The sequence below is a fragment of the Nicotiana tabacum genome, chromosome 16 (assembly GCF_000715075.1).
Source record: "Nicotiana tabacum cultivar K326 chromosome 16, ASM71507v2, whole genome shotgun sequence".
NCBI classification, from domain to species: Eukaryota; Viridiplantae; Streptophyta; class Magnoliopsida; order Solanales; family Solanaceae; genus Nicotiana; species Nicotiana tabacum.
In genome coordinates, this window is record NC_134095.1 from 39,590,840 (window position 1) to 39,615,276 (window position 24,437).

The window sequence follows — 24,437 nt, forward strand, 5'->3', positions numbered from 1 at the left end:
TACTATTTAGAAATGAGAGTTTGAGGGGACGAACACGTGCTCCAAGCGCATGTACAAAATGCAATGGAAGCTGTATTCCAAAATTTTAAATTCTATGCATTCCAATGTTATTGTGGGACACGTGTACTGCTTCGTGACATGTATATAAATGCTTTTTATTTGTGTGGGGCACAGCTGGTTTCCATTCCATCTCACTTCTAGAACACACTTTCTTTCTTCAGATTTATCTGCCGTAAAAGTCCAAAAATATTCTTCAACTATTTGAAATAGTTCAAAAACATCTTTCGATTATTTTTGGTACCAAAAATATTCCTGCTGTCTATGTTTTGGCCCAAAAATGCCTCTAAATCGTTAATTTTGCCATTGAAGCTGACATGACAGTCTAACTGGGTTAGAATTGCTTACATGGTCGTCCACCTAAGCAATCCATATGTGAAAATTATTTTTTCAGAAATTTTATTTTTCCAGAATTTTTTAATAAAATATAAAATCAACATTTATTCTGAAAAAAGTAAAAAATTTAGGAAAAAATATTTATTTCGGAATTTTTTAATTAAAATACAAAATCAACACTTATTCCAAAAAAAGTAAAAAATTTACGAAAAATTATTCTTGATTGGGGTTTATGATTTGATTAAAAAACTCCTTTGTTCTCTTTTGTGAATTTATGATTAATTTGTGAATTTCGGAATTATGTCTTTGAATGCTTTTGAATCCAGTAATAGCGTAGTTATGTCTTGGAACATTATCCCTGTATAATTTCAACCCCATTCTTTAGCTCCAAAAAAAAAAAAATTAACACACAATGTTTACAAGAAAAAAAAAACTTTATTTGTAAAACAACAAAGACGCTGGTTTCTTAATCCTAAATAAGTTGGGGTCGGTTATATGAATTCTCGATATCTATAATCATAAATTCACAATAGAGAACAATGGAGTTTTTTAATCAAATCATAAATTCGAATCAAGAATAATTTTTCCGTAAATTTTTTACTTTTTCGGAATAAGTGTTGATTTTGTATTTTAATTAAAAAATTCCGAAATAAATATTTTTTTTCGAATTTTTTTACTTTTTTCAGAATAAATGTTAATTTTGTATTTTATTAAAAAATTCTGAAAAAATAAAATTTCTGAAAAAATAATTTTCACATATGGATTGCTTAGGTGGACGACGACGTAAGCAATTCTAATCCAGTTGGACTGTCATTTCAGCTTCAGTGGCAAAACGATAGGGATATTTTTGGCACAAAAAATAAAGGGAGTATATTTTTGAGCTATTTTGAATAGTTGAGATATTTTTGTATCTTTTCCAATTTATTTAATAGTTTTCAATTCCATTGTACTTTCTACTCCTCTTTCTTCCTCTCTCACCTGCATTCTATAGTTGTATTCTTTCTGCAGCGTTGTATTTGGAATGGATAATCCTAGAACCAAAATATTTCTTGTGAATACCTAGATGTGCACGCAACAGTCGCCTTTTCTATGATTGATTACATCTCTATTTCAGTCTTTCTTCATTTACTTCATCTCTCTCATTTTCAGCTTTTCATTTGATTTTCAGATTTCTCCATTTGCTCTTTATTTTTAGCCTCTTCTGTTCCCGTGATGGCGGTGAGCTTAGTTTCTTGTTTCTTTCTTTCTTTTTTATTCTTTATTGCACTCATTCCTTGGTCGTGGAATTTTGATAGATATCTGTTAGCTTTCCTCTTATTTTGAATTTTTTTTTTGTCGATTTTGTGAATGCATGTCACTATTTTTACCCTTTTTCACATGTGTTTTTGGGAATATATACTTGGGTGCGTGATATATGTTTCTGATTTTTGTTGGGTACAATAGCTTCCAAAGGAATCTCCTGGGGAAGTTTGTTAGTTCAGTGACGCTCTTGCTATTGATCGGATTAAAGCCTTGTGTAAAGAATGCTAACAGGGGATTAAAGAATTTATATAAAAATTCCTTTTTTAGTTTAGTCATTTCTATCTGATCCAAATGTGATAAGTCCACTCTCATTGCCCACATAATAGATGCTACTAGGTGAATAAAAAAAATAAGGTTGCTAATGAGTTGATGTTAATTGAGAGTTTTGTTGCTGAGATTTTTATTTTCCCTATGTGGTCTTTCAACTTCCAGGATTTATTGAGCAAGACGTGGTGAAAGTTGTCTGTACCACAATTTTTAAGAATATAGCCACTAAATCAGCCACTTTTTTTTAACTCAGCAACTTGAGTGGAGGTGACAAAGAAAAAATGTTAAAGTTGCAAAGGCAGAACAACAAGCAGGGCAAATCAGGTGCAATGGTTGATTTCAGATTCTTCTATTTTCAAGCTCATCAGGTATAATTCCACATTCTTTTCAATCCCCAGAACACGCTTTTCTTTAAAAATAACTTAAGCTTTCTGTTTTGTGTAATGATAATGGGTGGTGACTAATTTTGTTTTTTCATTGTATTGACCAGTTCTTCTTGGACAAAAACTACAACTTTGATATTAGAATGCAAAACATAGAAAACAGTTCACCTCTAGATTCAATTTTGTAACTGACTTAGCTGCTTCTGATAGTTTTTTCATATCTGAATTGCATATTTGGATTCAAGATTTCTAACTGATAATGGAAGCAACAACTTGACACCATGATTGTTATCAAGCTCATAAACAATAGTAATTCTGGAATTGGAAGGATGATCATACAAGCTATGGGTGACTGATGATGCCTGAGATCAATTAGGTGACCTTGAGTTATATCAAATTATCTAATGGATAAAGTCAGACTATAGGCTCATATGAGCCCATGCAATATTGCAATAAGACTAAACTCTACTTTGGAATTCCTTTAGTGTGTGACTTTTCCCTCTTGATGTTGATTCCCTTCATGAGGTATTATGTGTGATTGTTTGAGGACCATGAGGTTGGATGTAAATGAAATAATTTCTGTAGATTATTTCATGAGTAAAATCAGAACATATTAAACTACATTAGGTAGTTCCTGAAAGCTTTTAACTCAGCCACAACATTTGTGCACATATATTTACTATTTTTATACTCAATGAAGGCTATTTGCCTTATGGGAATGTGATAGGCTAATTGTTTGGAAAAGATTTATTTCTACAATGGGAGATGTTAATCGGGCACTATATCAGGTGAGAGAAGTGATCAACATACATTTCAAGTATCTTGCACTGTTTATTCCGGACAATTCTATCCTTGACAATATCTTCAAACATAGATACGAAATAACCATAAATCCTTGAGAACATCTTTCATACATAGATGCAAAATAACCCTATATCCTTTGAGATCATTTTTTCTGATATAGATGCAATAGTTATTTCCTGAAAATATTAGATTATTTCCCCTAGATGTGAACCTGTTTCTTCAAATGGTCAGTTTTATGTAGTCATATTGAGAGCAATAAGGGGTCGTTTGGTAGGATGCATTAGATAAGCTAATGCATGCATTAACTTTGTGTATTAATAATATATTGTTTGGTAGATATTTTGAACCTACGCATTAGTTATGCAAGCATTAGTTATACATCCTATTTGGTATTATCCTATGCATAACTAATGCATAGAAAATAATGGTATTAGCAATGCAATGAATTTTAATGTATGCATTAGCTTAGTTAAAGACAAAAATTATCCTTCAAAATTTATGCTTGATTAAAATATGCTAGGTAGTTTATTAATGCAAATTCAAAATAATCCAAATAGTGAGAAATAAATTTATATCCCTAGTAAATAAATAAATACTTAGCATATTTCCTTTTTTATAAATAAATATTTAATTTTATTTTACAATATAGGTAGACAAATAAAATAATTTTTTTAAAACTTTTTCATATAAAAACATTTCTCAACATATGTTTCTTTTAAAAAGTTAGAGTGTGGACTAGCTTTGAGGGTATTTTTGTAAACAAACAATTCTTTTAGAAATTGTACAATACTTTAATACATCAAACCAAACAATGGATAAGAAATATGTCAGCATAACTAATACCAGCATAACTAATGCAAGCATAACTAATACCAGCATTACTAATACACCCTATTCATCATTATTCTTATGCACCCTACCAAACGACCCCTAAGTGTCCATCATGTAAACCTATTAATTCGACCACCTACAACTGATAGTAGTGATGATTATTTAACATACAATATCATTTGGCTGAAATCACTCAAAAAGTCATTTCATAGATAGATCCCTTGGATGGGCCTATATTCTGTTGATGTTCTCTTCTTCCTTGAATGTTGACTCCAATTTGGCACAGTCCTAGCAATTGCTCCATTGTTCTTGCTGAGGTATTTTACTTCTATTTTTTATTATAATTTTAACTCACCTTATGGATCATCCGAATTGTGAAGGAATTTGAGATTACATGTGAATGTAGGTTGATCTTGTAAAGATTCTGAAGCACGAAGTTCACTTGTGAATAATGAGATAAAAGAATTAACCACTAGCTTCAATTAGTTACAAATACACAGTCCAATTTTCACTGTAGAACCTCAATCTGATTGATGTGTTTCCTCTCCTGTTTCTTGTGGTTCTGCATGAGATTTGAAGCCACTTTCATCTTGTGTATTTCTCCTTCATAACCGATTTGTCTTCTTTTTGGAATTATTTGCTCAGAAATGTGCAGAAAAGGCATGTTGATTTGGTGTTTTTCCCGATATGTTGTGGTAAAGTACATAATTTGTTGTGAGTTGGAGAAGTTGTAACCTTATTTGAGGTAATATTAGGGCCGACTCTAATGTTGTTCCAAGTAAGGCTTTTGCCTTAGGCCCCCAAATTTTGAGGAGCCCCATTTTTTTTTAGAAATAATAGGTTTATAGGTATTTAAAAAATAATATTTAGTATTTTTCATACGGGTTTTTCTATAACAGTTGCCTTAAAGAAAAGAAGTTTTTCAAGATTATAATTGATAAAATCTTATTTGAGATTAATAATGTCTGAAGATAGATTAAATGAGTTGGTTATATTATCAATTGAAAAGGAATTATTAGAGGAAATCGATTATAATTTTTTTTAAACAGCTTTACATCTCGAAAAGATAGAAAAAATAGACTTCAAATAAAAATATATATCATAACTTTCTTTTAAAAATTTAGTCCTCACATTAAATTTGCCTTTAGGCCATACATGTGTTTGAGCCGTCCCTGGGCAATATTTGAGAGGTATATTCTGATGTTATTGTGTACTCGGCACTTCTACATGAAGTTTGCAAAACTAATGCGAAATGCAACAATGAAGATATTTTGCAAGATGTACAGGTTTGGTGCTTTTTAATATAATAAATTTCTATGATGTTGCTGCTGAAATTAGCCTCTAAAAGGCTCACTCTATTCATGTCAAATGGTTATTCAAATCCTCATAACTGAGCCAAACTCATATTTATGATTTCTTGGTATCTTAATATCAGCAAATAGCTACTCCAGACCACCATAAAAGGAATTATGACGATTTCGAAGTCTTCAATGTTGGGCACGTGCTCGTGCATAGCACGGGTGTATATATAAGTGAGAAAGGCAGGAACGAACACAATCTAAAAAGTGTTGCTGTGTGTTTCACGCGTACAGAGAGTAAATTAAAGCAAAAGCACAAAAACTTGAACATCAAAGAACATATATAAAGCCATGGAAATCCTGTTGAAACTATATTAATTAGTTTCTTTCATTTCACAAATCGCATGCAACAAAAGGTTTTCCAAGTCCTATTCTAAAGGCAAAACCACACTACACACAATTGTAAGATATATTTAACATATCGAATCATCTTAAAATATTGTATGGGATTTCTGCATTAATTTTTCTATCTTATAGAATACTTAAAGAAGGAAGAAACTTGTTTGGATTGTCATAATTCTTGAAGAGCTTTTGTCAGCATCAACTTTAAGTAGTAATTTGCCTTGTTTCCATTGTGGGATTACTTTTATCAGGTTCAATTGTGTGACTTTAGCCTTGGAGCTCAGATTAATGTCACGACCCCAGTTCACCCTCCGTGAACTATCGTGATGACACCTAGTCTCTACGACTAGGTAAACTTGACAAATGCGGAAAAAGAACAATTGCGGAAAGAAAATAATTAAAAACCAAGATAACAAAATGAAACAATGTTTAAGATGCCACATGACATATAACAATACAAGAATCTCAACCTAACATTCCCAAAATCCGTAACCCCATGAATCACAAGCTAAGAGATACATAAAAACCTCTAACTCCAGGAATGTCTATCAAAAGGAAAATACAGAAGGGCTATACTAGTACAGAAATAGAAAGGGACTCCTCGGTCTGCGGACGCGGCAGATATACCTCGAAGTCTCTACAAAAGCGCCTCGCCTCAAGGATGATAAGACTGAGTGGAAATACCTGGATCTGCACATGAAAAACATGCGCAGAAAGGGTATGAGTACACCACAACGGTACTTAGTAAGTGCCAAGTCTAACTTCGGTCGGGTAGTGACGAGGAAAGTCAGGGCCCTACTGAGGGTAAATGAAATGCAAGGCATAACAGTATAGATTATGACAGCATAATTAAGTGCAATAGTAAGAAGTAACACGGAAGAGAAAGAACAACAACAACTACCACAGAGACAAATAATCACAGAAGTAATACAACTCAACACAGAGATAACAACCGTGGGATCTCCCAGGATACCGTCCTGTAGTCCCCAAATTTAATATCCAGTGGATCTCCCGGGTGTAGTCCCATAGTCCAACTCATAATGCGCGGGGATCTACTGAAAATCCGATCCGTAGTCCCAAATGTAAATATCCAGTACAGGGAGAATCTACCGGGTGCGGTCCCGTAGTTCCAAAGTAAATGTGCAGAGAGATCTACCGGAATACAAATCTGTAGTCCCAAAGTAAACATGCAGGGGATCTATCGGGATACCGTCCCGTAGTCCCAAAGTAAACACACAGCAACAACACGAAGAATACACATTTCAATTCAAATTCCATACTAAGGTAAAATAGGTACTTCTAGTCTAGCATGCTGCACATAATCCAAACAAGGCAGTTTGAGCAAGTAAAACAATTAATTCAATTAGACATGCTTCCCTAAGCTAACAACAGGCTTAAATTGCAAGTAGTATAAACAGGAAAAAGAAACACAATTAAAATTACTTAAAGAAAATCGAATTTTCAACAATTAGCACAAGTACGCACTCGTCACCTCACGTACAAGACATTTCAAATATCAATAATACCTAATCCTAAGGGGAGTTTCTCCCCCCCCCCCCCCACAAGGTTAGGCAAGCCACTTACCTCGAACCGGCTCAAAATCAACCCGAGACCACGCTCTTGCCACGATTACTTGACTCCAAATGGCCCAAATCTATTCAATTCAATTGCATAATGTAAATATAACTTCAAGTAACTGATTCCACTAATTAATTCTAGGCTAATACACGAAATTAAGAAAAATGACCAAAACGCCCCTCGGGCCCACGTCTCGGAATAGAGTAAAATTTATAAATTCAGAATTCTCATACTCTCACGAGTTCATATATATAGAAATTACTCCAATCCGACATCAAAATCGTGATCCAAACTCAAATATTAGGTCTAGGAACTTTTCCAACTTTTCTCCAATTTTTCCACCCCAAATTCGAATTTAAAGGATGAATTTAAGCATAGATTCGTGGAAATTAATCAAAACCAAGTAAGAATTACTTACCCAAAACACCCAGGTGAATATCTCTCTCAAAATCGCCAATCCCGAGCTCCCAAATTGATTTTCTAAGTTTTGAAACTAAACCCTCGATTCTGCCCCTTTTCTGACCAGTGAAAACGCATCTGCGGCATCTGCGGTCCCGCTTCTGCAAAGACCAAGTCGCACCTACGACTTTTCATTAAATCAATTTTTTCGCTTCTGTGACATCCTTCCCGCACCTGAGGCCTCGCAGGTGCGTCCAAACTCCCGCATCTGCGGTTCCAGCCCTTCTCCCTCTTGGCCGTATCTGCGGCTTCCCTTTCGCTTCTGGGGGCTTGCACCTGCGATCCCCTAGCCGCGGTTGCGGTTATGATAGTAGACTCAGCAGCTTCAGCTGCAAATTCCCAACTCCAAACTTCCCGTTAACCATCCGAAATCATCCCGAGGCCCCCGGGACCTCAACCAAAGTACGAACAAGTCATATACCACTATCCAAACTTATACCAATCCTCAAAACACCTAAACAACATCGAATCAACCAATTAACATAGGATTCATGCCTAAGAACTTCAAAAACTCTCGAATTACGCTATCGATCAAAAAGTCTATCAAACCTTACCCGAATGACCTGAATTTTTTCAAGCACGTCACATTCAACACTACAGAGCTACTAAACTTTCGGAATCCCATTCCGACCCTTATATCAAAATCTCACTATCGAACGAGAAACTTCAAAAATTCAGCTTTCAGTATTTCAAGCCTAAATTAGCTACGGACCTCCAAAACACAATCCGAACACGCCTCTAAACCCGAAATCACCCAACGGAGCTAATGGAACCAACATAATTCCATTCCGAGGCCGTCTTCATACTGCTCCTACTACGGTCCAAATTCTAAATCTTAAACTCTCATTTAGGGAGTAAGTGTCCCAAAACTCCCCGAAACTCCAGATAAATCCTCCTGGCAACTTACAATAACAGAAACAAACACGGGGAATGCAGTTAATAGGGGATCGAGGCGTAAATTCTTAAAACGACCCGCCGGGTTGTTACAATTAATCTGTTTAAAATTCTTGTATATTTGTAGAAAAGTATAACTAATTGGAAGTGTGCCGTGGAAACAGCCACTAGTGCTTACATTAGGGTAGACTGTCTATATCACACCCCTCGGGGTATGGCCCTTCTCCAGACCCCGCGTGAATATATGATGCTTTGTGCATCGGGCTGTTTATAACTAAGTAGAAGTGCATTGAAGTTGAGAAGGAATATGGGTCACACTACTAGAAAAATGTTAATTTCTGACTGAAATTTGCGACTGAATATATAATGGTCGCTAATGCTACTAAATTTGAGAAAGCTAAGGCATGGACTACTAAGTGCAGAGATCAGAACACATTTCCTTACAAAAGTAGGGTTTTGATCCAAACTGAGATATATCAGAAGTCATTGCTAGTACTACTCATTATGTTTTAAGAGTATGCAAATGCTAAAAATCTGGAATTTGCATGTTTTAGGAGTATGCAAAGTTGTTCGGTAGCTGGCTTGACACATGGATAAATTTTCAGCAGTTCTATGATGTATAGGAACTAAGATTTTGTTGGTGATCTCTTGTGCATAGTTAAGGTTTAGATTCAGTGACAATGACATTAAACGCTATGCTTTTGCAAAATACTTTAAATCACATGTCTTCTCAAATACTTGATTCAGAAGAAACATAAAACACCTATACTTCATTTCCTCACTAGTTCCATAAATAAGCAAGAATCCCAGAGTGCAAAATAAAAAAGGACCTCATTTACTTCTGTTGTTCCTTACAACAGAAGTAAATATTACTTCTATTATTCCTTGCACTTTCCCTCTAGAGTCTAGGCCATATCTCGATAACAATCACACTGATGTTAACAACTACTAATTTCTTCCTAGTCTGCTTCTTCTTTCTGTTAGTATTACATAATTTAATGCTTAACATTTTATTTCAAGTAGCCTATCAACAACGTTTTAAGGAATGGCGTCAAAGTCAACCCGATTTCGAAGATGGTAGCTCAGCCCAAGTGTCACTCAATGTTGTAGCTTGAATATGGACGCAGGTGGTTGATGGCACAAAGAAAGGTAGAACCTATGGTCTTGGATCACAACATTTCGTAGGTCGTTCTACGACATTGTTATCTGGCGATGCGAGTTATTCGCAGGATCACAAAGAGGTGGAAGCATTACGAAAAGAAGGTGAAGAGTTGAAGGAAGAACAGAAAGAAGATCACGCAAGTTTTAACAAATTGTAGAGTCTAATGGAGAAATTTATGAGCAGATGTCCATTTGATCCTTTGAATGGCGAGGGTGGTGGGGATAATGAGTTTTATTTTGTTGTGGTTATGATGATTGAGACATTATTATTTGTTGTAGTTGGATGTTTATACTTGGTAATATTTACACTTGACTATGATTGTAATGTTTTAGACTATATTGAATGGTGTTAGAATGTTTAACTCCTTTTGGATGTTTTAATTACAAACATTTATCTTTTCTATAATTGTTTGCATTTTATGGACTTGATTAGTTGAAATGGTGGATTGATTGGTTGGCATTGTGGATTAATTGGTTAGTTGTTGTATATTTGAATTGGTAGGTGGTGCTGCTTTAAAAGAGCTGGAATCTGTCAAAAAATTCTCAGTTTTTCGATTGATTTCCGACCACAATAGTCGCAAAACGCTTCAAAATTTTACAAATCCATGAACATCTGCGACTGTTGTAGTGGGAAAGTTAAATAAAAAATAATATTAAATTAGATTTGCGACCACGATAGTGGAAAATATAAATAAATAAATAAATAATTTTAAATTAGTTTCGCGACCACAGTAGTGGAAAAACTCAAATAAAATAATTAATTTATATTATTTGCGACCACTCTGGTGAGAAAGATTAAATAAAATTATAATTATATATATCGTTTGCGGCCGAAGTAGTGGAAAAGTTAATATAAAATTAAAATTTAATTTAAATTATTTGCAATCGCGTCAGACGGACAGTTGACGACATTTATTAGTCATTTTCCTATTTTGACTTTGCGATCACTGTAGTCACAAATTACAGACGAATTCCGTCGCAAACTATTTCAGACCAGCTATTTTGCGACTACGCCTTTTCAATCTGAAAATAGTCAGAAACTAGTATTTTCTAACCGCTTTCCAATCATTTTGGCAGTCGAAAAATAGCCATTTCCTTGTAGTGTCATAGTTCATGGACTGTGGCTGTTTTTGGTTCATTCCGCTTCTCTGGAAAATTGTAGCAACAAATTAATTGAAGAACAATATTTTTTTTAACAACCCTTATAAGGCTTGGATTGGATTGGATTCTACACCATGCAAGTACCCCTTCGTATTGTGAATGTCATTGCAATCTGTAGAGAAACGGCGGGCATGAATATGCACCTGTAAGCACGTAATTTTTGACCCGCACAATTTTTTTAGTATTCCTAGTATTTTTATGCAATTATTTGAGTTAACTTTAATTTTCTAAAATTTTAGTCCATTTATTTTTAATTAAAATTTTTGAAACAATTTAAAAAATATAAAATAATAAAATAATTAAAAACACAAATATAGTTTTACTTTGTCTTATTTTATATGTAAGCTAAGGTCATTAATATTCTTGTAGTAATACTATTTTAGTTTACCATGGTTTTAGCTTATGTTTATCTACTTTTTTTTTAATTTTTTAAAAAAATACCAAAAATAGTTTTATGTTATAATATAGTTTCATTTAAATTAGCTAAAATTTCAATTTTATTTTGCATTTTAAGAGATATTTTATTAGAACAATTAGTGTTTTGGGCTAGAGTTTTCGGATTTATCAAAACCCAAATATGCCCCCCCCCCCCACACACATATATCTCCACGTCATCATTAACCCTAACAGATTTTGACAAACAAGATTATTTCTTCCGGATTTCACGCGTTTAGATCCTTTTTTGGGTGATTTTTAGATTAATGGGAGCCATTGGTTGATTGACAATCAATTCATGCCCTCCATTTGTCCCAAAAATTATCCACGCAAAAGAGATTTGAGGAATTTTGGATTTTTGGAGAAGAAGCTTCTGGAGGTTTTATATATTGGCACTGTTTGTAATAAATGTGACTACAACTCAACTCAACTCAATAATTGAAAGGGAACTGATAGATTAGTTTACTATCTTAACTGAATTACAAGGAATTAGGAAAAATCAATGAAACAGTGAAAGAAGGGGGATGAGAGGCATAGATTCAGAAAGGAGATGAGATATCAGAAATTACATCAAAACTCTCCATACTCTAATACTACTACTACCCTTTTATTTATAGCTAAGTTTTGCTTCTTCCACGCACTCTTCATCCAGGAGGCTGCCACACAAAGTCTGTTAGAGCTGTTGGAGGCTTGCGTATTCTCTTGCCTCGCCTCACGTTTTCATTCCCTTGAGGAATTATGACCTGGTTGCTGACTATGTTAGTTGACTGGTCCCTTTTTGCTGACGTGTTCATAACACTCTTTCTAGGTTAAAAGGGGAGGAGAGAAAAATTGGGGGAATTTTTTCGGGTTCTGGAGAAGAAAGAAAAAAATAACATTAGGGTTCAGTTTTGGCCTTTTGCTTCCCCTTCTTCTTCCGATTTTGCATTATTAGTTCATCAATAAAAAAACAAATATATAGCTTCTGTTCGTCTGAATTTTTGACTCCAAATCCGAAAAAATATAAAAGGAAATTTCCAGCTTCTTTCTCGATTCTAATCTATATCTATATTATATTAAAAACACGAAAGCCCTTAACAAAATGTCGTTCGCCTTTTTTATCCTTTAGAAATAGATTTCACATTAGACAAAATCGTAATTAAAGTATTTCCTAATATTTAGGAATAATTATTTAATTATTTTCCTAATATGTAGGAATGCTCATTTAATTATTTCCTTATTTGAGCTAAGTAGAAAATATGATATTTAGGACTTTATGCATAATTCTTTTCCTTTTAACGATGCAAGATAATTATAATTCCTTATATATTGAATTTTCATAATGTTAGGACTTTAAAGCAGCTTCTGCAATTTTATTTATGAAATTCTTTTGCAAATTGATTATGCACTTCACAATTGTTTATTTGAACTTCACGATTGGCTACTTGCATAACTCACGTTTGTTCTGCGGCAAATTTTAGGACTTTAAGTCTTCCTTATTTGCTTCTTTATATTTTTATTTAAATAAAATACGACTTTTTTATTAGCTATTTGCATGGTTTAGTTGCAAATTGATTGTTTATATTATTTATGCATTCTTGAGTAGAACGGAAGAGTTTTCCCTAATATGTATTTAGTATTTTAAATCAATTAAAATTTGTGCATTAAATTCTTTCTTATTTGAAATATAAAAATTTCTAATACCTCATTTAAATTTTTTTCATTATTTGTATTATGTAGATAATAATTTTGCAAAAAATAAGAAAACCAAAAAAAGCAAAGTCCACGAAACTAAATGTTACTTAAGTCAATAGTTATATGTCGATGCTCCTTTGATATTAAAAAATATTTAGGTTCTCAAATTATATGTTTTTTCCTTTGTAAATATATATTATGTTTAAACCTTTTTAAAATATTACTATTATTAATGCTAACATTTGAAAATTTGTTGCAATATACTTAACCAAAAATACAAAAGTGAATCTGCATATTTTGAAAGAAAAAAAAAACACTTTTTGGAACTTTGATAGGTGAAGGAAAAATTTAATAGTAAGAAAAAAAGATAGTATAAAAAGATAATTTTGGATAAAGGCCAAAATTTAGTTGAGAGATAGGCAACATATTCAAATACTACAAATTAAAGTTAGAGTCCTTTTATGAATGCCTATAATAGTTCTTTGTAGATCCAGCTAAACATGATAAACATTAATTATTTTTAAGAACTTACATTTTTTAGTTTTTATTTTATAACTCAATTATATTATTTATTAATATTTATCTAATTTTTTAAACTTTATTCTCATTAATATAGACATATGCGCAAAGCCCGTACCTAAAGCTAGTTTAAAAAATGGAGGTTGACTGAAGTTCGAGGTCCGTCCGTGGCTTGCTGCTCTGTTTGAAGCTTCTTTTGAAGTCCATCATTTTCCAATTCAGCCGTTGTAGTTGTTGAAATTTCGTTAATCAGAAAGCCGCAATCTTAGATCAATTTCTTCTCCCTTTATCTATTTATACTATATTAAAAGCACGAAACCCCTTAGCGAAATGTCAGTTCGCCTTTTTTACCCTTTAAAAATTAATCTCACAATAGACAAAATAGTCATTTTGTTATTTCCTTGATATTTAATTACTTTTCTAATATTTAGAAAAAGACATTTAATTATTTTCCTAATTTTAGGACTTCAAAACCTAACTAAATTTTGTGTATGAAATCTTCCTTAAACTATGGTAGTAATAAATTTGTCAAGGAAAAATAATAATACACGATAATCAAATTATTTTGTAAAATCTTCTCCTACTTTCAATTCTTTTTAGATCTAGGAGTCATGTTTTTTCCATATCTTATTTTAGCATAGAAATTGTCGATTTTTCTTTTTCTCATTTCAAAATTTCCCTCTTAAAAGACAGAAAAAAATACTTTTAAAGGCAAAAGGCAACGAAACAAGCAGGTTCTTCCATCCAAGTTTTCTGGCCAAGAGCAAGCAACATTATTCTCTTATAGCTTTCAAATGTATGAATTTTAATTCAAAGCTAAAGGAATGACACGATTTTCAAGATAAAAGCGTGAATTCTCTTTGGGAATCGTTAAATATTTTTATCTTTAAAAATAGATTTCACATTTAACAAAATTATCATTTAATTATTTTCTGATATTTAAGAATTTGAAATTAACTAAAAATTTATCGATTCCTAATGTTTAGATTTAAAATTAAAAGTTTCGAATATTAATTTTTTTGTTTGAATTATGTAAGAACTCCTAATGTTTAACATCATAAATATTCTATTATTAAAAAATAGCAAACACGTAATATCCTCACTTGAATTCAAGTTTTAGTTTAGGTTGCGATTTATTAAAAGAGTCAACTTGAACTCAAGTGAGTCAATCACTTGAATAACAAATCAAGTGAAAAACTATTAGTACTTGATTTAAAATATTGCTAGACAATTTTAAATTTACAATTTTAACTATGATGAACTTATCTCTTGAAATTTTATTTGTTTGCATAAATACAAGCTGAGGCTATACATCGAAATGAATTTGTCTTTCTAATTTCTAATTATGGAGGAACAAATAAACTCTACTTGGATTAGAAAAACACATTAATTAAAAGAACTATTTTTGATCATACGAAATTTATCCTATGTAAAGTACTACATTTATTATTTCCTTATATTTATTACTTGACCCTTTTTAATAGAATAAAAAACTATGATTTTCTAAAAAAGTACTTTGTATGTATTTATAATTTTATCCAATATAGAGTGTACTTACGGAGAGTAAAAAAAGTGAACGGTATTTGGTTAAAAGGATTAGTGCTTTTAAGATATGAACAAAGATGATTGATGAAAACTTCTATTATCACATTTCTTCTTTTATAGAATTAGCTAAATAAGATCAACAATTATTATTTTCAGGAACTCACACTTTTCTTTAATTAACCTTTATTTTATAATTGAAACGCAAAATTTTAATATAATATTTATGTGCATTTTTAAAATTATATACTTATTGAGATAGGATACACGTGCAACGCGCGTACACAAATACTAGTTTTATTTAAATGTTGACTGATGTATGATAAGAGTTGTGGGATTAAAATGATTTAAAAATTGTCAAGTTATGGATTGACTTAGAGGGAAATGTTTGTTGTTAATTGGTTTATTAGATCTCAGTGATTGAATAACTTGGAAGTAGTACTTCGTTGAAGGTTGGTTAGTAATTTGAATCGAACGACTGCGACCAGAACTGTATGAACCCTTTAGGGTGTTATGCAGTCGTTTTGAGCTTGAATTTGCTAGGCATACGCTTGGACTCGAGTCGTTGTGTGAATTGTTAATCAACAATGTGTGTCACTTGTAATTCTCATGAGCAGTCAAGTTTGATTTGTTGATTTGAGCATAAAATGATCTAATATTTGAAGTTCAGTTGATTAATTTTAAAGCGTGTTAATGGTAGGATTTGTGAGATCCAAGTTTGAAACCTCAAGTATGATGATCTGTTGCTTTTCTTTATTCAAACCAAAAATGTGAAATCGATGCATATTTCTTCATTGAGTGTGATAATTTACAGTAGTTAATTTTTCCTTGTCGCTTTGATTATGTCGATGCGGATTTGAACATGGTATCTTGCTTGATTTAACTCGTCAATTACTTGGTTTGTTTAACCTCAATCAGTAGTGTTTGAAAGGATGCTAAAAAGAGTCACTGGTGCTTTCTTATTGTGCCTTCTCTTAGCAACATAAATAGTTGATCAGCTATGCCAACTTTGAATGCAATTTCCCTTGCAAATGCTAAAATGATGGCTATGATTGAGTAGTTTAATGGACCTTGGCACCTAATTTTTCCTGTTATCTGCTTCCGTCGTCTTGTTCTTTCGGGCTCGACATGAATATGATATTCTCGAATTGACTATGTAAATAGGATTAAACTTAATCTTTGTCTTGAGTTGCCTAATGATGTACACGAATGTGGGGCAATTCGTTATTCCTGCGTGCCTGATTTGAAGCTCGATTCGTTCTTACATGTATATCATTGTTTACAGCTTTAGAGAAAGATAACATCAACAGTTGCATCCCCTCTTCATGACTGCCATGTTTAAAGTGAAATGAATTTTAGCATGCTTGTTCTTATCTCTCTCTGTTGAAATTCCCAGAAACCATGCACTTGTTTTGATGAATTCAGTATAAAATTGATTACATGTTCCTATGTCTTTGTTCTGGTAAAACAACTTGCGAGAAGTGTATGTTTGGAATTAGAGGTATGCATGAGGGAGTCAAACTAATTGGATAAGTTGATGTGGCTAAATATAGTAATAAGAAGTGATTCCTCTTTTGAGCCTTTCCTGGAACATCCTTATTGAATTAGTTTGGGGTTGGTTTCAGTTGGTTAGCTTTCAGTCGCCTTAGAGTTTCATTTTGGGTTTTCTCGCTGTAAGTTTTTTTTGTAAAGGAATGGGGTTAGAAGGACATGTGCTCTTATGATACTTCAGTTAACTGTCTTGTTGATTTGCTTTATTTTCTCTTCTTATGTGTCTCATATGTTTTGTTGGGCATTTGCATCTATATTCGCTTTTTATGTCACGTTTTAACTTGGATTCGGTTTGCAAAAAAAATTGCAAGCGTACCCGCTTTTTCGCATAACTTCAGCATACGGGGCTGAAGTAGCAAAGGCAATCACGCAAAACTTCAGCATTCTAGTAGATGAGCCTGAAGTAGCAAGTGTGCTGAACCAAGTGTGCTGAAGTTTTTGTTTGTAATTGCTGAACTTAAGCATCGTAGCTGAAAATTTATTCTCTATTTGCTGAAGTTTTTGTTTGTAATTGTTGAAGCTTTTGTTTTTGTAACTGGCGAAGTTTTTGTTTTGCAACTGACGACGTTTTGTTTTGTATCTGGTGAACTGGTGGTATTCATGGATCATTCACCGCTGCTTTATCATATGTTCAGGACAAGAAATTTGAACTAGCCAGAATATCTGTTGACTCTGTTGTTAGTTTTGCTAAGAATTGTGAGCAGGAATTTGTTTCGATAGGGGTTCAAGATGTTCAAATTTCATATAGTGATAGTCTTGTTATGGAATCAGTCAATCTGCTGGAGAGGTTATTGATAGTCTTGGACAAGAATCAACTCAACCCCCAGTTTGATCTTTAGCTTTTGTATCTCTTTTTTTTTTTTATTGATGGCGCAGTTTATTATATTTAATTGAAAATTCAAAATCTGTGTTATAGCAGCACTAACAACAACAGAAGAAAGAAGAAGAAGAAAAAGAAAACGGAGGAGAAGAAAGGAGACTGAAGTTATTTAAAAAGTTGGTACAAGTTAAAAGTTTTAAAAAAAATGAGTATATGTTAAATGAGGGCGACCAAATAAGGCGCCCCGTGCAATTTTTACTGTTTTGTTTGGACAATACGTGTTTGAATGATTTGGGCCGTGGGGTATGGGGAAAGATCAAAGCCCATTAGTGATTAATTTATTCACATCCTTTAGGAATTGGGCTTGGTCAAATACATGAAATAAGAGGTTAAAAAGGAAATGAGCATGGAATTAGTATTTTTTCTTTTAGTTTTATTTGTTTTACTTTTATTACTATGCCCGCTAGGAGCATGTAGGCAAATTTTAGGTCCTTTCTTTTGTTCGAATTGAGGCGAGAGGTCGTTCCCTTTAGTTTATATTCAGGGGATGCCCCGTAGACTTTGTATATATTTTATCCGGGGTATGCCCCGAAGAATTTATAAATATTTTTGAAGCCGCGACGAATACCGTGGAGCATTATAGTGTAGGTTAGCTTAGGATTTTTTTTCTTCTTTTATTAGGTGGGGACGACCCACTATTAGAAATTCGAAATTTAGCGACCAAACTTGGTCTGTCCAGATTAGCGACCAAAGTTGGTCGGTAAAGGGGAGAAAAATATTTTATATTTATTTTATATAAATTACCGACCAAAATTGGTCGGTAAAGTGGTCAACAGGTTGACCCAGATGGTCAGCATTGTGTAGTCAAAGAAAATTTCACTTTGGTTGGTAATGTGGGACCTAGTTAAAATTTTTTAATGTTATATTATTATTTAAAATATTTTATAAAATATAAAGAAATTTTATTTAAAATTACCGATCAAAGTTGATCGGTTAATACAGGGGAAGCATTTACCGACCAACTGTCACGATCCGATTTTCCACCCTCGAGAGCCGTGATGGCGCCTACTAGTGAAAGTTAGGCAAGCCACTTAGTCCAATTATTTAACCATTTTCATTTTTAATCCCTTAGCAATTCCAAAACAATATAACAAAAGCAACAAAAATAATAATAACAAAAATAGTGCGGAAGATGAAATTTGATAATTTAGATTTATACAAACTAGAAGTCTAAGTACAACTCTACCCAGAATTTGGTGTCACAATGTCACAGACCATCTATGAATACTGCAAATAAAGTCTAAATAGAAATACACGAGTCTATCTCTGAATAAGTAAAAACAGAAGGAAATGATAGAAGGAGACGCCAAGGCCTGCGGACGCATACAGGACTACATCGGGTCGCCTGAATGGACTGAAGGCAGCCACCTCATTGCGGTCCAAAAGCTGCAACACCAGGATCTGCACACAGTGCAGAGTGTAGTATCAGCACAACTGACCCCATGTGCTGGTAAGTGCCTAGCCTAACCTCGGCGAAGTAGTAACGATGCTAGGACCAGATTACCAAATAAATCTATGCAGTTAAATCATATACAGCGGAAAAATAAAAGCAGATAATTACAGCTAAAAATGGGAGGGGAAAACATGTTGCGGGGAGTATCAAATAACAACAGAATACCAAAAGAGGAATGTAAAGATACCAAAATTTAAATGCCAACAAGAATAAGGAAAACAAACACCGTATTCACTTTCATTTCTTCCTTGTTGCAGGCGTACAACCCGATCCCATTTCAAATATTACTGTGGCGGCGTGTCACCCGATCCCATTTCATATATCTTGTTGCAGACGTGATATCACAAGCTATCCAAACACTGATACATAAATCTGAGATACAACCCTACCCAGAATTTGGTGTCACAATATCACAAGTTGTCTAGGAATACTACAAATAAGGGTTCGAAAGATAACTACAAGTTATTTCAGAAATACATTGAAGAAACAGTATGGAAAGATAGAAGGAGACTCCAGGGCCTGCGGATGCCTGCAGGGTTACCTCGGGTCGCCTAAATGGACTGAAGACAACACCCTCACTGCGGTCCAAAAGCTGGAGCACCGGGATCTGCATATAGTGCAGAGTGTAGTATCAGCACAACTGACCTCATGTGCTGGTAAATGCCTAGCCTAACCTTGGCGAAGTAGTGACGAGGCTAGGACCAGACTACTAAATAAACCTGCGCAGTTAAATCATATACAACGAAAAATAAAAGCAGATATTCACAGTTAAAGATGGGGAGGGGAAAGCATGCTACGGGGAGTATAAGATAACAACAAAATACCAACGAGGAATGTAAAGAAACCAGAATTTAATTTCCAACAATAATGAGGAAAACAAACACAGTATTCACTTTCATTTCTTTCTTGTTGCAGGCGTGCAACCCGATCCCATTTCATATATCACCATGGCGGCGTGCAACCCGATCCCATTTCAATATCACCGTGGCGGCGTGCACCCGATCCCATTTCATATATCTTGTTGCAGGCGTGCAGTCCGATCCCATTTCAAATATCACCGTGGCGGCGTGCCACCCGATCCCATTTCATATATCACCGTGGCGGCGTGTCACCCGATCCCGTTTACAAATCAACATCAATCATAAAAGAATCCTGACAAGGGAACAAGAGTATAACAATAATATCCCGGCAAGGGAGACAATATCGTAAACAATAACATCCCGGCAAGGGAGACAATATCATAAACAATAATATCCCGGCAAGGGAGACAATATCATAAATAATAACATCCCGGAAAGGGAGACAATATCATAAACAATAATATCCCGGTAAGGGAGATAATATCATAAACAATAACATCCCGGCAAGGGAATCAACAATGATAATCAACATACTAAGCTTGAATAAATTACAACGGAGTCACAACAATTACTAAACGAGACTCACGGGCATGCTTGACACCGACGTATAGATACTCGTCACCATGCCTATACGTCGTACTCCACAATTAACACATAGAAAATAAGACACAACTCATAATCCCTCAAGCTAAGGTTATACCAAACACTTACTTTCATGCCACAAATACAATTCAAGCCTCAACTACCGCTTTACCTCTTGTTTCCACCACCAACTCGCTTGTATCTAGCCACAATTTGCTTAATGATATCAATAAATGCTAAATGAATCAATTCTAATGCATGAAAATAGGTTTTATAAAGATTTTCCCAAAAAGTCAAAAATCGACCCCGGGCCCACATGGTTAAAACCCGAGGTTCGAACTAAAATTCGATTACCCATTCACCCACGAACCCAAATATATAATTTGTTTTGAAATCGGACCTCAAATCGAGGTCCAAATCCCCAAAATTCGAAAATCCTAAATTCTACCCAAAACACCCAATTTCCCCCATGAAAACCCTTGATTTTGAGTTGAAATCATGTGAAAAGATGTTATAGATTACATAAAACGAGTTAGAAACGACTTACATTCGATTTGGAGAAGAACTTTTCTTTGGAAAATCGCCCAAGAGAGTTTAGGTTATGAAAGAGTTTGAAAAATGAAAAAATTTCGGCTAAGTTATAATTTGCACAAGTGCAGATATCGCATTTGCGAAGTCAGGTTCGCAAATGAGAACTCGTAAATGCGGCCCAGGCTTCGCAAATGCGAAGGTAGGCCAAATCCTGCTTTCTTCGCAATTGCGAACAGTTGTTCGTATTTACGGTCCTTGTTGAAGTCGCATTTGCGACATAAGCCTCGCAAATGCGAAGGTTCTTGCCCCAGTCCATCATCGCAATTGCGATGGGTCTTCGCAAATGTGAAGCATGTAGACCTGCAACACACAACAATTTTTCTTAAGTTCAAAACACTCTGTGGCCTATCCAAAACTCACTCGAGCCCTCGGAGCTCCAAGCCAAACATGCACACAAGTCCAAAAACATCATACAGACTTGCTCGTGCGATCAAATCATCAAAATAACATTAATAACTATGAATTTAGCATCAAAATTAAAGAAAAATCTCATGAACTTTTAAGTTCCATTTTTAACAACCGATGGTCCGATTCATGTCATATCAAGTCCGTTTCTCACCAAATTTTACAGGCTCAACTTAAATGCCATATAAGACCTGTATCGAGTTTCAGAACAAAAATACGGGCCCGATACCATCAAATTCAAACACATTCCAATTTCTAAAAACTCTTATAATTTCAATTAAATAATTTCTTTCAAAAATTTATTTCTCGGGCTTGGGACCTCGGAATTCAATTTTGGGCATACACCCAAGTCCCATATTTTCCTACGGACCCTCTAGGATCATCGAATCACGGGTCTGGGTCCGTTTACCCAAAATATTGATCGAAGTCAACTTAAATTCATTTTAAAAGCAAAATTTACCATTTTCTACAGATTTTCACATAATGGCTTTCCGGATACATGCCCAAACTGTGCACACAAATCGAGATGAGACAAAAAGGAGGTTTTAAGGCCTCGGAACACAAAATTTATTCCCAAAATAAGTGATGACAAAGGTCATCACATTCTCCACCTCTAAAACAACCGCTCGTCCTCGAACAGACATAAGTAGGAAGTACCTGAGTCGGAGAAAAGATGGGGATATCAGCTCCGCATATTGGACTCGGACTCCCAGGTTTGCTGCCTCAACAGGCTGACCTCTCCACTGAACACGAACAGAAGGGAAACTCTTGGATCTCAACTGACTAACCTGCCGGTCTAGAATAGCTACCGGCTCCTCCTCATAAGACAAGTCCTTGTCTAACTGGATAGTGCTGAAGTCTAACACGTGGGATGGATTGTCGTGATACTTCCGAAGCATGGACACATGAAACACTGGATGCACAGCTGATAAGCTCGGCGGCAACGCAAGTTTGTAAGCCACCTCTCCCACTCGATCAAGAATCTCAAATGGGCCAATGAACCTAGGGCTAAGCTTGCCCTTCTTTCCAAATCTCATCACGCCCTTCATAGGTGATACCCGAAGCAACATCCGCTCGCCGACCATGAATGCCACATCACGAACGTTACGGTCGGCATAACTCTTTTGCCTGGACTGAGCTGTACGAAGCCTATCCTGAATGATCCTGACCTTGTCCAAGGCATCCTGTACTAGACCCGTACCCAATAACCGAGCCTCTCTCGGCTCAAACTATCCAACCGGCGACCGACACCGCCTACTATATAAAGCCTCATAAGGAGCCATCTGGATGCTTGACTGGTAGCTGTTGTTGTAGGCAAACTCCGCTAAAGGCAAAAACTGATCCCACGAGCCTCCAAAGTCAATAACACAAGCTCGGAGCATATCCTCCAAAATTTGAATAGTACGCTCGGACTGCCCGTCCGTCTGAAGATGAAATGTTGTTCTCAACTCGAAACATTGAAATGCTCTAATGCAATTTTATGTTTTCTGTTATTACTAGTCATTTTTGTTTAGTTCTCTTTTCCTTTTATAGTTCTTTTCCTGGTGACTCTAGTGACATGGCATGTACGCATAATTCTTAGCCTGGTCTTAAAAGTTAGTCTAATCATGAAGCAATGAATTTTTTTTGAAGATGATGGGGACATTTGAGGGAAATAAGTAAAGGGATTTTGAGATCATTTGAAGCCCGAACTGTGTGAAACTGGGGCAGATAATTTGGAAAGTTAATAGGATGACAAGAATTTGTTATAAGAGAGTGCATCCCAGACAATTTGAAGCGAGCAATTTTGAGTTCAAGTGCACCTCAAGTAACAATATAAAGCCAAGGGAGTTTGCTCCGAACTGACGGAGGGTATCCATTGTGAAGAAGAAATAACCCAACGAGAGTTCTGTACTTGACAAGACACTAAAAAAAGAAAAAAAGTGGAAGGCGTGCCAGTGATATCAATGTCGAAGCCGCAAAAAAAATATTGTGCATGATCTTCAATTTTCATCCTCAATTTGCATATGCTGTACTTGGCATTTTCAAGGATTGGGAGGCCCTCTTTCAGCTACCCAAACACTTTCTACCACTCGGTACCCATTTGAGCCTGTGCTAGTTTTCTTGACCCCCTCTTTTGGAATCAAGTTAGAGTCATAAAAAAAAAGTTCATGTTCCCATTGGTTTGTTTAGAAAATTCATTATAAAAGAAAACTCAAAAAAAAAGAGAAAAAGAAAAAAAAAAGAAAAAAAGAAAAATGAAAATAGTAACAAAAAGTAGTCTCATGAACTACGTTTGACCTGATTCTTGTCAACGCAAGATACGTAGGCAGCCTTACGGTTCGGTCATACCAAATAAAATATTTCATAATTCCACAAAGCCAAGGGTGGAGTAGTTTTCCTTAGAAGTTCCATATAAAAAAATGAAGGAATCAAATTCCATTGTTTTAGAAATTGGGGCAAAGTTTTTAGAATGGATTCCAAAAGTTGTAAATAAATTAACCCGGTTGTCTTAGTTATTTTGAGCCTTTATGATATCCTTTCTTTCTAACCCTGTCAAAAAGCCACATTACAGTCCAAAAAAAAAGACCTCCCAGATAATCTTTGAGAAGGCCGAGCTAGACATGCCAGCGCATATGATGTTTTACTATGGTCAATGCCTTGTCATCTGCAGAATCAGAGGAAATAAGAAGAAAAGAAAAAAATGAGAGAGTCTTATTGGTGAAAACCTTCACAGGCACAATAAGGCGACGGTAAGTTGAGAGAAAGAGCAAAATGAGAGAGGCTTGATGGTGAAAACCCTTCGTCCCTACAAGTCGAATAAGGATCGTGAATTAGATAGGATAATCAGAGCATTGAAGCCAAGTTTCACGGCGAAGAGGCACAACAAGAGTTGAACATTAGACTTGCTTGACAGATTAGGCCACTTAATCCAAAAGTGCATGTCATGGTCATTAGAGTTGGTATTCATATCTGATAAATTTCTACTTTGTAATTTTCTTGTTAGGTATCATCTTTTTACTTCCTCTTCTT

General features: G+C 34.7%; 1 long non-coding RNA gene across 2 annotated transcripts; it reads left to right on the forward strand.

The window, feature by feature from the left end:
• Positions 1–1,367: 1,367 nt before the first annotated feature.
• Positions 1,368–3,484, forward strand: LOC107828079 (uncharacterized). 2 transcript variants are annotated; one of them, XR_012699775.1, is made up of 3 exons: positions 1,368–1,611; positions 2,128–2,330; positions 2,591–3,484. It is a non-coding gene; the product is annotated as an uncharacterized LOC107828079 (long non-coding RNA). The 2 variants fall into 2 exon arrangements; XR_001657674.2 differs by having other exon boundaries at positions 2,216–2,330.
• Positions 3,485–24,437: the final 20,953 nt, after the last annotated feature.